Here is a 12,167-nt window from a genome sequence, read left to right as displayed (position 1 = left end):
GACAGCTATATGTGGAAAAGCAGCGGGAGCTTCTGGTTTGTCTTTCTCAAGGCCCCACGGCCGCACGGAGCCCCTTTCCCTATGTGCCAGCCAGGCGGATACCCAGCCTGGGCATCTGTCTTCAGGAGCACATTGTTTGCCTTCCGGGGGCGAAGGCTGCAGCCTTGGGGTACACGTGTCCTAATCCCTGCCACCAGGCTGCTGGCACAGGCCCATGTAGAGGTTCAAGGCTCACTCAACGGGGTTCAGTATGTTCTTCTACCTTGTTCAGCGGCTCACCTGCAGGTGCTGTGGCTCCACCCACCAGAGTCTTTCAAGTGTTTGTCCACATAGTCGGAGCCCAGTTGATGTTGGGTGGGGGGAGGCTGGTGGCGCTGTACACTTTGTCTGTGAGGTCAGGATGGCTGTCACCCTGGGCTCCTCCCAGGGACGATGGCATTTGGGGCAGGAGAATGGAGAGCAGTCACTCAAGGCCTCTCTGTGTCCAGCATTGCTCTAGGTGGCGGGCAGATGGGGCCTCTCTCTCATGATGTCACCCAGTGGGCCAGACAAACAATAAGCAGAGATGCAAACAAAAATACCCTGCGCTCGTTTGCTTAGTGTGTGCCAAGAACGATCTCATGAAACACTAAAATAATCCTAGGAATTAGGTGCTGCTCCTCTCCCCCCTCCTCCCCCTATACACTTCCCAGATGAAGATTGACACAGAGAGGTTGGTGTGCTTGCTGAAGATCACACAGCTCCACAACTCATATGTTACAGGGCCAGAGCGAGAACTCCACAGAGCTGGAAGCTCAGCCCTGCACCTGCTCCATCCAGGGCCCACGTCCCAGGGGACGGCCCACAAGTCTCCATTCGCACAGTTGCCTGCTTCTCTGTGCGCCGCATGGAAGGATTGTTGAGCTCTGTCCGTTTCACCAGAGCCAGAGAAGGATGTCAGATGGAGCTGAGAGGCGCCTCTGTCCCTGGACAGCTCTCCCCTCCACAGTCCATCTGTGGGGATCAGCCAAGCAGAGGGGTCTGACCCACAGCGGGAACCAACCAGGAAATGCAGAAGGAAAGAACTAACTTTGTATTGGTGTGTGTGTGTGTGTGTGTGTGTGTGTGTGTGTGTGTGTGTGTGTGTGTGTGTGTGTGTGTGTGTGTGTGTATTTATGTCAGTGCTGGGACTTGAACTCAGATTTTGTGCACCATCCCTTAGCTTTTTTGTTCAAGGCTGGCATTCTACCATTTGGTCCACACATCAACGTGTGTGTGTGTGTGTGTGTGTGTGTGTGTGTGTGTGTGTGTGTGTGTGTGTGTGTGTGTGTGTGTGTGTGTGTGTGTGTGTGTGTGTGTGTGTGTGTGTGTGTGTGGTTTATTGGAGATAAGAGTCTCATGGACTTTCCTGCCTGGGCTGGCTTCAAACCACAGTCTTCAGATCTCAGATTCCCAAGTAGCTAGGATTACAATTGTGAGCCACCAGCACTTGGCTATACGTATTTTGTGAATAAGGTCTTGTGGTTTATGGCTGGGCAGGCCAGGACTATGACCTTCTTAGCTGGCTTCCTGCTAGAGTGGGGATGACAGGTGTCTGTCACCACACCCAGCTTTTATTGGTTGAGATGAGGATCTCAAGGAGTTTTCACCTAGGCTGGCCTCAAATTTCCCTGTATTCTCTGCCTCCAACATGGCTAGGATCATAGGCATGAGCCATTGCACCGGCTGCTTTTTTTTTTTTTTTTTTTTGTCAGTTGTGGGGCTTGAACTCTGGGCCTGTGCGCTGTCCCTGCACTCTTCAAGGCGAGAGCTCTACCTCTTGAGCCATAGCAGCACTTCTGGTTTTCTGGTGGTTTATTGGAGATAAGAGTCTCATGGGCTGGCTTTGAACTGTGATCCTCAGATCTCAGCCTCCTGAATAGCTAGGATTATAGGCGTGAGCCACCGGTGCCTGGCTTTCTTTTTATTTCTGAGTAGTGTTTTTCTATAGAGAGGTAAGGATCTGTTCACCCTTTGGTAGGCATTTGGTGATTCCTAATTTGAGAATTGTCTATCATTTTTATGCTCAAGGTTTATTTTAAAAAGCATAAAATTTGGGGCTGGGAAGGTGGCTCAGTAGTAGAGTGCTTGCCTTGCATGCATGAGGCCCTGGGTTCGATTCCTCAGCACCACATAGGCAGAAAAAGCCAGAAATGGTGCTGTGGCTCAAGTGGTAGAGCACTAGTCTTAAGCTGAAGAGCTGAGGAACAGCGCCCAGGCCCAGAGTCCAGGCCCCATGACTGGCAAAACAAAAAAACAAAACAACAACAAAAAAAAAAAACCATAAAATTTGAGATAATTAAAAACAGAGTAGCTAGGCTTTGGTGGCTCACAGGCCTGTAATCCTAGCCACTCAGGAGGCTGAGATCTAAGGATCGTAGTTTGAAGCCATCCAGGGCAAGAAAGACTTATCTCCAATTAACACCAGAAAACTGGAAGTGGGGCTGTGGCTCAAAGTGGTAGAGTGCTCACCTTGAGCTGAAGAGCTGAGGGACAGCACCCAGGGCCTGAGTTCAAGCCTCACAACAAGTAAACAAAACAGAAAACCAAGAGGAATAAGTTCATCCCCTGATGGCTCTCCCCTCCACTGGCTGTTTCTTAGGTAGGAAACAGCCCTAAGTCCAGGCTACCAGCCAGTGCTGTGGAAAACCCCCCAACGCTGCCCTCGACACCAGCTGCCCATCAGCCACTGGGCACAGAAACTGGAGTCCCCAGAAACCATGTTGTCCACACCAGCCAGACCTTTTCTTCGGGAAAACGTCCATTGCCACGTTGGGTGTAGAAAGCCTTTGCCACTCACCTCGGAAGGCGAGCTTGCTGCGCAGGCGCTCTACCCCGAGCCCTGTCCCCAGCCTCCTTTGCTTCAATTATTTTCCATGTAAGTTCTCAGTGTCCGTCTGGGCTGGCCTGGGGCTATGACACTCCTAACATGCGCTTACCTATGTTTTGGGGGTTACAGGTGAGCGTCGCTGTGCCCAGCCATTGTGCTTCTACCACGGTGGGCACAACTGTGTGCACCAAGAAGGTCTGTGAAGGCGCGGTCCTGGTAACAGTGAGCGCCTGTGGGTGGCTTGTTCAGGAGAGGCTCAGGATTGGTTGAGTTGGTCTTGCTTGAGCTGGTCTTCAACCACAATCCTCTTGATCTCTGCCTCCAAGTAGCTGGGATTAGAAGTCTAAGCCACTGCACATTACCTATGGATGGCCCTTGATTGATTTTTAGATTCCAAAGCTCAAAGTAAGCATCATGGTATCACCAAGGGAAATAAATATTTAAAACAAATCTCCTTGCTTGTGCCCCCCACAACTACCAAACAGCTGTCCAGGGCCCATCTGCTCTCCCCAGACAGAAATTACTGGAAGAGTTGAAACTCTACCAGGGCTAGATGTCCTGGGCTTTTGGGTGCCTGCAGGAGAGAGGCTGCTGGCACAGCCAGAGGCACACAGCTGGAGGCCGAGAGCCAGGGGTCTATTGCTTTAGGCTCTGGAAGTCAGGGACTACGTTACCCAGGCTGTAAGCAGCAGCGGCACAGTAAGCCCTGGGGTACTTGGCCACTGTTGTGATCCTCAGCTCCCAGCAGCAGGCAGTGCCTGCTAGTGTCCCAGCTCTTTTTGTTGTTGTTGTCTTGGGGCCTGAACTCTGGGCCTAGGCACTGTCCCTCAGCTCTTCAGCTCAAGGTGAGGGCTCTATCACATGAGCCACAGTGCCACTTCCAGTTTTCTTTTCTTTTTTTTAATTTAATTTAATTTTATTTGTGAACATACTGTACAGAGGGGTTACAATTATATGGGCAGGATAATGCATACATTTCTTACCAAGCATTGCAGCCTCCTCCTTTGTTTACCCTTCACATCCCTTCCCAGCCTCCCCCCTCCCCCCCAATCCCAATCCTTCTCCTTCCCCCCCTCTTCCCCCCTCCCCCCCCCCCCCGCACCGACGTTGTAAAGCTCGTTTTGGACATGACAACTTGTACTTCTCATTGTTGCAACAGGTCCACCTGTATCCTTAAACAACTGGTTTTTCCCCATCTCCTCCACAAGTTATACTGACATCAACTATAGTGAAAGCAGGGGTTATACTGTGGGGAAGGGACACATAAAGCAACAAAGCCACTTTCAGTTTTCTAGTGGTTTATTGGAGCTAAGGGTCTCATGGACTTTCCTACTGGGTCTGGCTTTGAACTGTGATCCTCAGATCTCAGCATCCTGAGTAGCTAGGATCACAAGCATGAGCCACCAGTCCCTGGCTGTGTCCCAGCTCTTGAGTGAGCCTGGGGTGTCAGAGCCCTCAGCTCCTACAACCCAGTGTCACAGCATTCTTCCCATGCCGACAACCCAGGACCAGCAAGAGAGGTTGGCAGCCTCTCCTCTCCAGTAGATGGAACAAGATCCTCAGGCCAGACTTATAAGTTGTCAATCCTTGTGGCCAGAGGCCTACAAGGTTCCGGTTGGTCAGGCCAAGTCACATGACCCCTTGATCAGGGGACGTGAAAGTAACATCTTCTTGGCCAAATGCAGCAGTGGTAAGTGGTAGCAAGAGGGGCGTCCTGAGGGAAATCAAGTCTTACCCAAAGGAGAATGAGGAGGCGGTTGGAGGGTAGAGACACCGGTCTGTGGATGGCAGTTGAACTTGATGGCAATTTTTTTGGCCTGTTTTCTCTGAGTCATTCAGTTGCATCAGAAAATTATTTCTGAAAATGTTTTGGCAGTTCTGCCCTGGTGTCTTCAGCCCAAAAGCAATGTGTCCTCCAGGATATAAAGGGTCAGCTGCTTAGGGGAAGGGCTGGCCAGGAAGGTGGGCAGGCCTGCTGGGAATAGAAGGACACCCAGTGTGGTCAAGGGGAGGGGAGGGGAGGGAAGGGGGGAGGGCAGGGAAGGGGGAAGGGAGCCCACCCTTTAAAGAGGGGCCAACTTGGGTAGAGTGCTTGCCTTGAGTTGAAGAGCTGAGGGACAGCGTCCAGGCCCAGAGTTCAAGCCCCACGACCAACCAAAATAAAGATAAAAATAAATATATATGAAGAAAATATATAACTAAAAAACAAACAAACAAAAAAATGAAGGGCCGTCTTGTGAGTGAGGTGAGGGCTGGTTCAACAGTGTTTGGGAACAGCGGGCGCCTGAAAAGGGACAGCCTGGGGAGGCCCCTATCTCTATTTTATTTTGTGCCAGTATTGGGACTTGAGCTACAGGTCTGGGCGCTGTTCCTGAGCTTTTCCACTCAAGGCTGATGCTCTGCCACTGGAGGAAACACAGCTCTGCTTTTGGCTTTCTGGAGGTTCCTTAGAGATAAGGGTCTTACAGACTTTTCTGCCTGGGCTGGCGTTGAACTGCGATCCTCAGATCTCAGCCACCAGCACTGGTCTGATATTCTTGGTAAAGTACAGGGACTTCCGGGGGCCTCCGGACAGCACAGCGCAGCACAGAGTCACTAATGCCCTGCGAGGAGGAGGAGGAGGAGGAGGAGGAGGAGGAGGAGGAGGAGGGGGAGGAGGAGGAGGAGGGGGAGGGGGAGGAGGGGGAGGAGGAGGAGGAGGAGGAGGGGGAGGAGGAGGAGGAGGGGGAGGAGGAGGAGGGGGAGGAGGAGGAGGGCGTGTGACAGGGAAGTGGATCTGGCAGCAAGGCTCCCGCACCCTGGGTATTTTTACACTGAAGCAGTTCTCGGGTGGGCAGGCAGCTCAGTGCAGGGGGGTGAACCCCGGGGGTGTCAGATCAAGGCTCCCTAGCTTTTCCCTCTGCTTCCCTGCTTCCTTTGTATTTGCAGAGGAGCTTGCTCGATGTACTTTGCAGACAAGTTTGCAGCTCTGCAGCTCCTGCTGAGGACAGAGCAGGGATTCAGGTCAGGACACAGGGCTAAAATTACTATTATTATTAACTTAAAATGTTTTTATTTGTGCCGGGCGCCGCTGGCTCACGCCTGTAATCCTAGCTATACAGGAGGCTGAGATCTGAGGATCGCAGTTCAAAGCCAGCCCAGGCAGAAAAGTCCATGAGACTCTCATCTCCAATAAAACACTAGAAAACTGGAAATGGCACTGTGTCTGAAGCAGTAGAGTGCTTGCCTTGAGCTGAAGAGCGCAGGGACAACACCCAAGCACAGAGTTCAAGCCCCACAACTGACCAAAAAAAAAAATTTTTTTTTTAAATTTGTGCTGGTCCTGGGACTTGAACTCAGGGCCTAGGCACTCTCCCTTAGAGTTTCTGCTCAAGGCTAGCACTCTGCTGTTCAAGTCACAGCTCCACTTTTGGCCTTTTCGTGGCTAATTAAGAGTCTAATGGGGGCTGGGAAGGTGGCTCAGTGGTAGAGTGCTTGCCTTGCATGCCTGAGGCCCTGGGTTCGATTCCTCAGCACCACATAAGCAAAAAGAAAAAAGCCGGAAGTGGCGCTGTGGCTCAAGTGGTAGAGCACTAGCCTTGAGCTGAAGAGCTGAGGGACAGCACCCAGGCCCAGAGTTCAGGCCCCACGACCGGACCCAAAAAAAAAAAAAAAAAAAAAGAGTCTAATGGGGCTGGGAATGTGGCTTAGTGGTAGAGTGCTTGCCTAGCATGCAAGAAGTCCTGAGTTCAATTCCTTAGTACCACATACTCAGAACAAACCTGACGTGCTGCTCTGGCTCAAGTGGCAGAGTGCTAGCCTTGAGCAAAAGAAGCTCAGGGACAGTGTAGAGGCTCTGAGTTTGAGTCCCAGGACTGGTAAAAAATAAAAAAGAATCTAATAGACTTTCTTGCCTAGGCTGGCTTCAAACCGTGGTCTCAGCCTCCTGAGCAGCTGGGGTTCCCAAGTGTGAGCCACAGACACTGAGCTCCTTTTCTGAACTATTAAGTGCTCCTGGTTTGCTGACTCTCGACTATCATCAGTTTGCTGCAGAAGGCTCGGAGCGGGGTGGAAGGCAGGCTTATTTGTACCCAATTCTGTCCTAAGCCTTTGCTGTGAATCACTGACGTGACCTCACAAGAAGTCCTATAATTAATCCCCGCTCACAGCTCACAGATGTGGAAGCAAAGCCAGGATGTGAGGCAAATGGCTGGGGGGGAGGAGTGGGGGGCGGAGCGGGGAGTCAGAGCCCGGCAGCTGGCTTTCTGTGCCAGTCAGTGTGTGCTGGCTCAGACTTCTGTACCACCCCACCCCCAGCCCCACAAGAATAAAATTCCCTCCATTCCCTCCCTCCCCTCCCATCCGCCCGTCCCTGCTGCTGGCCCCTGGGCAGGCTCTGCCCCCCAGGCCTGCTCAGCAAGTGCGGGGGTGAATCAGAAGTGCCAGGAAGCCCCCCTCAGGGACGATAACTATCCTAGCTCCCCGTCCCTCAGATGGGGTGGTGCCCCCCCCACCCCGCATTCCTCCACAGGGTGGAGCCCCTCCATCCACACAGGCAATCCAACTGGTAAAATGCACCCTTCTGCATCGGTCCATTGACTGTGACTGTCCCAAAATGACAGAGAGGAACTTAAAAAGATGGAAAGTTTGTTTTGGCTCAGTTTTAAGAGTGCTTGGTTGGTTGGTTGGTTTGCAGGCCTGTGGGAAAGCTCCTGGTGGAGGAAGCTGCTTGTCTCATGGTGGCCAGGAAATGGAAGGGGAGGGGAGGGATGGGAAGGGAGGGAAGGGCCAACTCTCAACATCTCCTTCCATGGCTTTGGTGATTAATTGGAAATGAGTCCCAGGGACTTTCTGCTCCGGCTGCTTGGTCTCAGCTGTTGGGAAAGGGAGGAGAACGGGAAAGGAATAGATGGGACTTTTTTCTCAGCAGGCTAGGACTGTTTATTGCCAGCGAGGGGCACTGCCCTTCCCGTGGAGGGTATGGAGGTTGTACGAGGGACTGGATTTGGGGTCCAGCTTGCATGGGTCTGAACAAGGAAAGGAGTGAAAATAATCAGGCTGTAGTTACTGGCGGCAGGAGTGCGAAGGGCGGAACTTTCAGCTAGGTGGAGAATGGAATGTCGGGCCTGGGGTGACGGGGAATTTTGACTTGGGCTTTTTTTTATCCCTGTAGGGATCTGATTTGGTCAGAAGTCAATCTGACCGAGCTCTTCCTCACCTGGCTGGCTCTTGGGGCGCCTGTGGCCTTTCGCTTCTGTGACTCCATCCCTCTGCCAGGCTGGGGACTGGAATTCCGGGTTTGTTTGCTTAACCCTGACCCAGTCAGAGTGGGCCAGGGCCCGCAGGAAAGCCATGGAAGCCGCGGAACCAGGCCCCACCCCATGACGCAAGCTGTGACCCATCAGTGTTTGGGGGGTGGTCCCCAGTCAACAAGGCCATCTTAATACCTGGCCACCGGCAGCCATCCACCAGTGTGGCTTGGGTTTGAATTCTGGCTCTGCCATTTGCTAGCAGTGCAACCTTGGCCATGCTGGGGGCTGCTGACGGCCTCTCCAGACTCTGCCCCGGTCCCCTCTGCCTGTCCCCCCCCACCTGCCCCTCTGCCCTGCCCCCTCCACACCCCCAGGCTGCATCAGAAAGCCCTCTCTTAGCCGGGCGCTGGTGGCTCACGCCTGTAATCCTAGCTACTCAGGAGGCTGAGATCTGAGGATCGCAGTTCAAAGCCAGCCCGGGCAGGAGAGACCGTGAGACTCCTATCTCCAATAAACCACCAGAAAACCGGAAGTGGCGCTGTAGCTCAAGTGGTAGAGCGCTCGCCTTGAGCTGAAGAGCTGAGGGACAGCGCCCAGGCCCAGAGTTCAAGCCCCACGGCCGACAAAAAAAAAAAAAAAAAGAAAGCCCTCTCTTGTCCTCCACTTCTTGGGGGACCCACATTCGGCCTGTTTGTCTGTCTCTTTCCCAGCAAGGCTGTCTTTCCGCCAGCATGGCCACTCTGCCACCAGCTGGAAGCCTCCCCTCCCACTCTGCCCCGGGCATCCTTGGGTAGCTACCACAGGACTTTTGCACTGTCGCCTGCAGTGGCTTGTGCCTGCCTGTGCCTTGATTCAACTCTCCCATCACTAATTTCTTGAGGAGGTTGAGAGAAGAGGAGGAGGAGGAGGGAGGGAGGGTGAAGAGGAGGAAGAGGAAGAGGAGGAGGAGGGCAGGGAAGACATCTCAGCAATCCAGAGATAGGAAGAGCTGTTGAACAGATCGTGGGAAAGGCCAAGGTGGAAAGGCTGGGATTACAGGCGTGAGCTACTGACACCCGGCTAAATTAAGTATCTTTTTTCTAATTGATGACAACTGGATGGACAGGGGCTGGGAGTGCCGAGCTCCACCCTGTCACAGGCCGGCTGCAGACAGTGCAGATGGAGAGCCAGGGATGGCCTGCCCAAGAGAACTGGGGTTTGCTGACCAGAAACAGAAGGAAAATCCAACAGAACATTCTAGCAGCTCTCCAGCTCTTTAATTGGATGAGCGTTGATTTGATCAGCTTTTATTTTGTGGGAGATTAAATCGTGTGGCATTCAGAGGTGCTTTAGAGTGACCCAGATTCGGGGTGGGGTGGGGCTGGGCATCCCCCGTGTTGGAGTGCTGAGGTGCCAGGAAAGGAAGGCGCTCCCGCAGGGCACCCCTGCCTGACCGTCCAGCCAGAATCTCAGGAGAGGATTTCGGGGTCACGGAGGGGAGCAGGCCGGCTAAGGCCGATCACCTGAGCCCGCGCGGTGCCCTCATCCCCAGCTGCAGGCGGATTGGGCTAAGCCGGTCTGAGGAGGGGATCGCTTCCCAGACTCAGAGGTTGAACTCGGGGACCCCGGCCTGGATGCCCAGGGGCCCAAAAGAGAGGGAAATACAGTGGGCAGGGCTGGGTGTCCTGGGGAACGCAGGCCTCCTCAAAATGGGGACCATGGGACCTGATGCTGGGCGACTCACAGAGCCAGAGGCCTGTGTTTGCAAAGGGGGGTGCTGTGTTTCCCATTTGCCTGCAGGGGGGTACTGCCTGGGGTACTGGCTGGCACCCCAGGTCTGCACTCCCTCCGCTCCCAGCTCCAGAAGTCAGGACACTGTGATGGGGAACAAGCCCAGACCATACTTTGGCTTGTTGGTCTCTCTAGAAGTGACTGTGTGTGTATGCATGTCATGTGAGCACTCGTGAGCACGGTTAGGTCTGGTTGGTGGCTGTGTGTGCAGATGGCCAGGCCCACATGTCCTTGGAAAGACCTGAAAATGGCACTCGTAATTAGATTATTCCGAATAATAATTACTAGCAACACTCACAGGGTCCTGAAGAAAAAATGGCTACAACTTAGGGGCTAAAAATAAGTCATTTGTAACTTTTCTCTTATTCCTGTTAATGGCGAGTGGCCAGGTCAATTTTCTGTTCCATATGACCTTCCTTGGGGCTGTTCCCCAGCTGAGCCCCATGAACCTCATGCTGGCTGCTCAGACCCACCTTGCAGTTACGAAGCTCCGCCCCTTCAGCATTCCGTGGGTCAAAGGCCATCACAAGGCCAGCGATTATTCCTGGGAAGAAATAGGCACCTGTTCTTGCTGGGTGGGGTGAAAGTCCACAAATGAGGTGGAAATAGCCCTGCATGTTCCCAAGGAAGGTGCTGGGCTGGGACTGTGGCTTAGTGGCAGAGTGCTTGCCCAGCTTGCATGAAGTCCTGGGTTCGAATCCTCAGTATCACATACACAGAAAAAAAAACCTGAAGTGGTGCTGTGGCTCAAGTGGTAGAGTGCTAGCCTTGAGCAAAAGCAGCTCAGGGACAGTGCCCAGGCCCTGAGTTCAAGCCCCATGACTGGCAAAACAGAACCAAATAAAACCAAAGTAAGATGGGGTCCTTGCTTGGCTGCAAGGGGTGTAACTGCTATGTCTTAGCAAGAGTCAGGGGTCCTGAGCTGGATGCTTGCATTTTCCCTCTTTACAAAGTGGAGACTGACCCCCAACTCTAATCCTAGCTTCTCAGGGGGCTGAGTTCCCAAGATTGCCATTCAAAGGAGCCCAGGCAAGAAAGTCTATGGGACTCTGACTCCAATTAACCCCCAAAAGGCCAAAAATGGAGCTGAGGCTCAAGTTGGGGAGCACTAGCCTTGAGCACAAAAGCTCAGGGACCTGAGTTCAGTCCCCAGGACTGGTACACACACACCCTGGGTGCTGGTCTTGGGGCGTTCCCCAGGTTGGCAGCACCCCACCTTGTGCGTGTGCCCGCATGCCTTTACCCTCGCCAGCCTCCTTGTACTTCTCTTCTGGGGCGAACCAGGCCCCTCTCCACAGCCTGCAAGCTGCCAGGCAGGCGGGGAGGGCAGCCCCTCTCCTTGGTCTGGGGTGCCCCCTGCAGGCCGCTCTTCTCCTGCACCTGTCTGACGCGTGTGGCTGGGGTCATGCCAGCCCACCCTTGGCATTGCTCCCCACGCCAAATTGGAGTGAGCGCTGGCTGCGGGCCTGCTGGCCCAGGGCTGGACAGAGCCCTGACTCCAAGTGGTAGCCCAAGGGGTCAAGAGCTTAAAGAAGTGTAAGGGCATGCGCAGGGCTGCGGCGACAGGAAAGGGAGGTTGAGGCACAGAGAACCAGCCTGGAGGAGGAGGGGAGTGACGGAAGGCTGGTGCTGGGAGAGAGACCCCAGCCACAGAAGCCACAGCTCTGGGGAGAGGAGACCACCAGACACAGCGGAGGAAGGACAACTCCAACAACCTGGTATCCTGTTAGTCCCTTCCATTGTCAAACCCTACAGGAAGCCAGAAGCAAAGGCAGCCTGTGCCTCGGCCTGTACCATGGTTTCTGGCACACAGGGCTGGGAGAGAAGGAAGTGGGGTGAGAGCCACTCAGACGCCATGCGTGTCCTATGCAAATGCCCAGTGAATATGATTATTTACTTTTGGGTGCAGGTACTGGGGCTTGAACTCAGAGCCTGGGCTCATGGTGTTCTTTAGCATTGCCACTCAAGGCTGGCACTCTCCCCCCAAGAGCCACAGTTCCATGTCTGGCTTTTTTTTTTTTTTTTTTTTTTTTTTTGGTCTGGTCGTGGGGCCTGAACTCTGGGCCTGGGCGCTGTCCCTCAGCTCTTCAGCTCAAGGCTAGTGCTCTACCACTTGGGCTACAGTGCCACTTCCAGCTTTTTTCTTTTTTGCTTATGTGGTGCTGAGGAATCGAACCCAGGGCCTCTTGCATGTAAGGCAAGCACTCTACCACTGAGCCACCTTCTCAGCCCCCATGTTTGGCTTTTTGGTGGTTCATCGGAAATAAAAGTCTCATGGACTTTCCTGAACAGGCTGGCTTTGAACCATTAATCCTCAG

The sequence above is a fragment of the Dipodomys merriami genome, unplaced genomic scaffold, assembly GCF_024711535.1.
Source record: "Dipodomys merriami isolate MVZ:Mamm:240054 unplaced genomic scaffold, mDipMer1.0.p SCAF_142, whole genome shotgun sequence".
In the NCBI taxonomy this organism is placed as follows: domain Eukaryota; kingdom Metazoa; phylum Chordata; class Mammalia; order Rodentia; family Heteromyidae; genus Dipodomys; species Dipodomys merriami.
The sequence above is the reverse complement of the archived record's forward strand: the minus strand, read 5'-3'. Positions refer to the sequence as shown.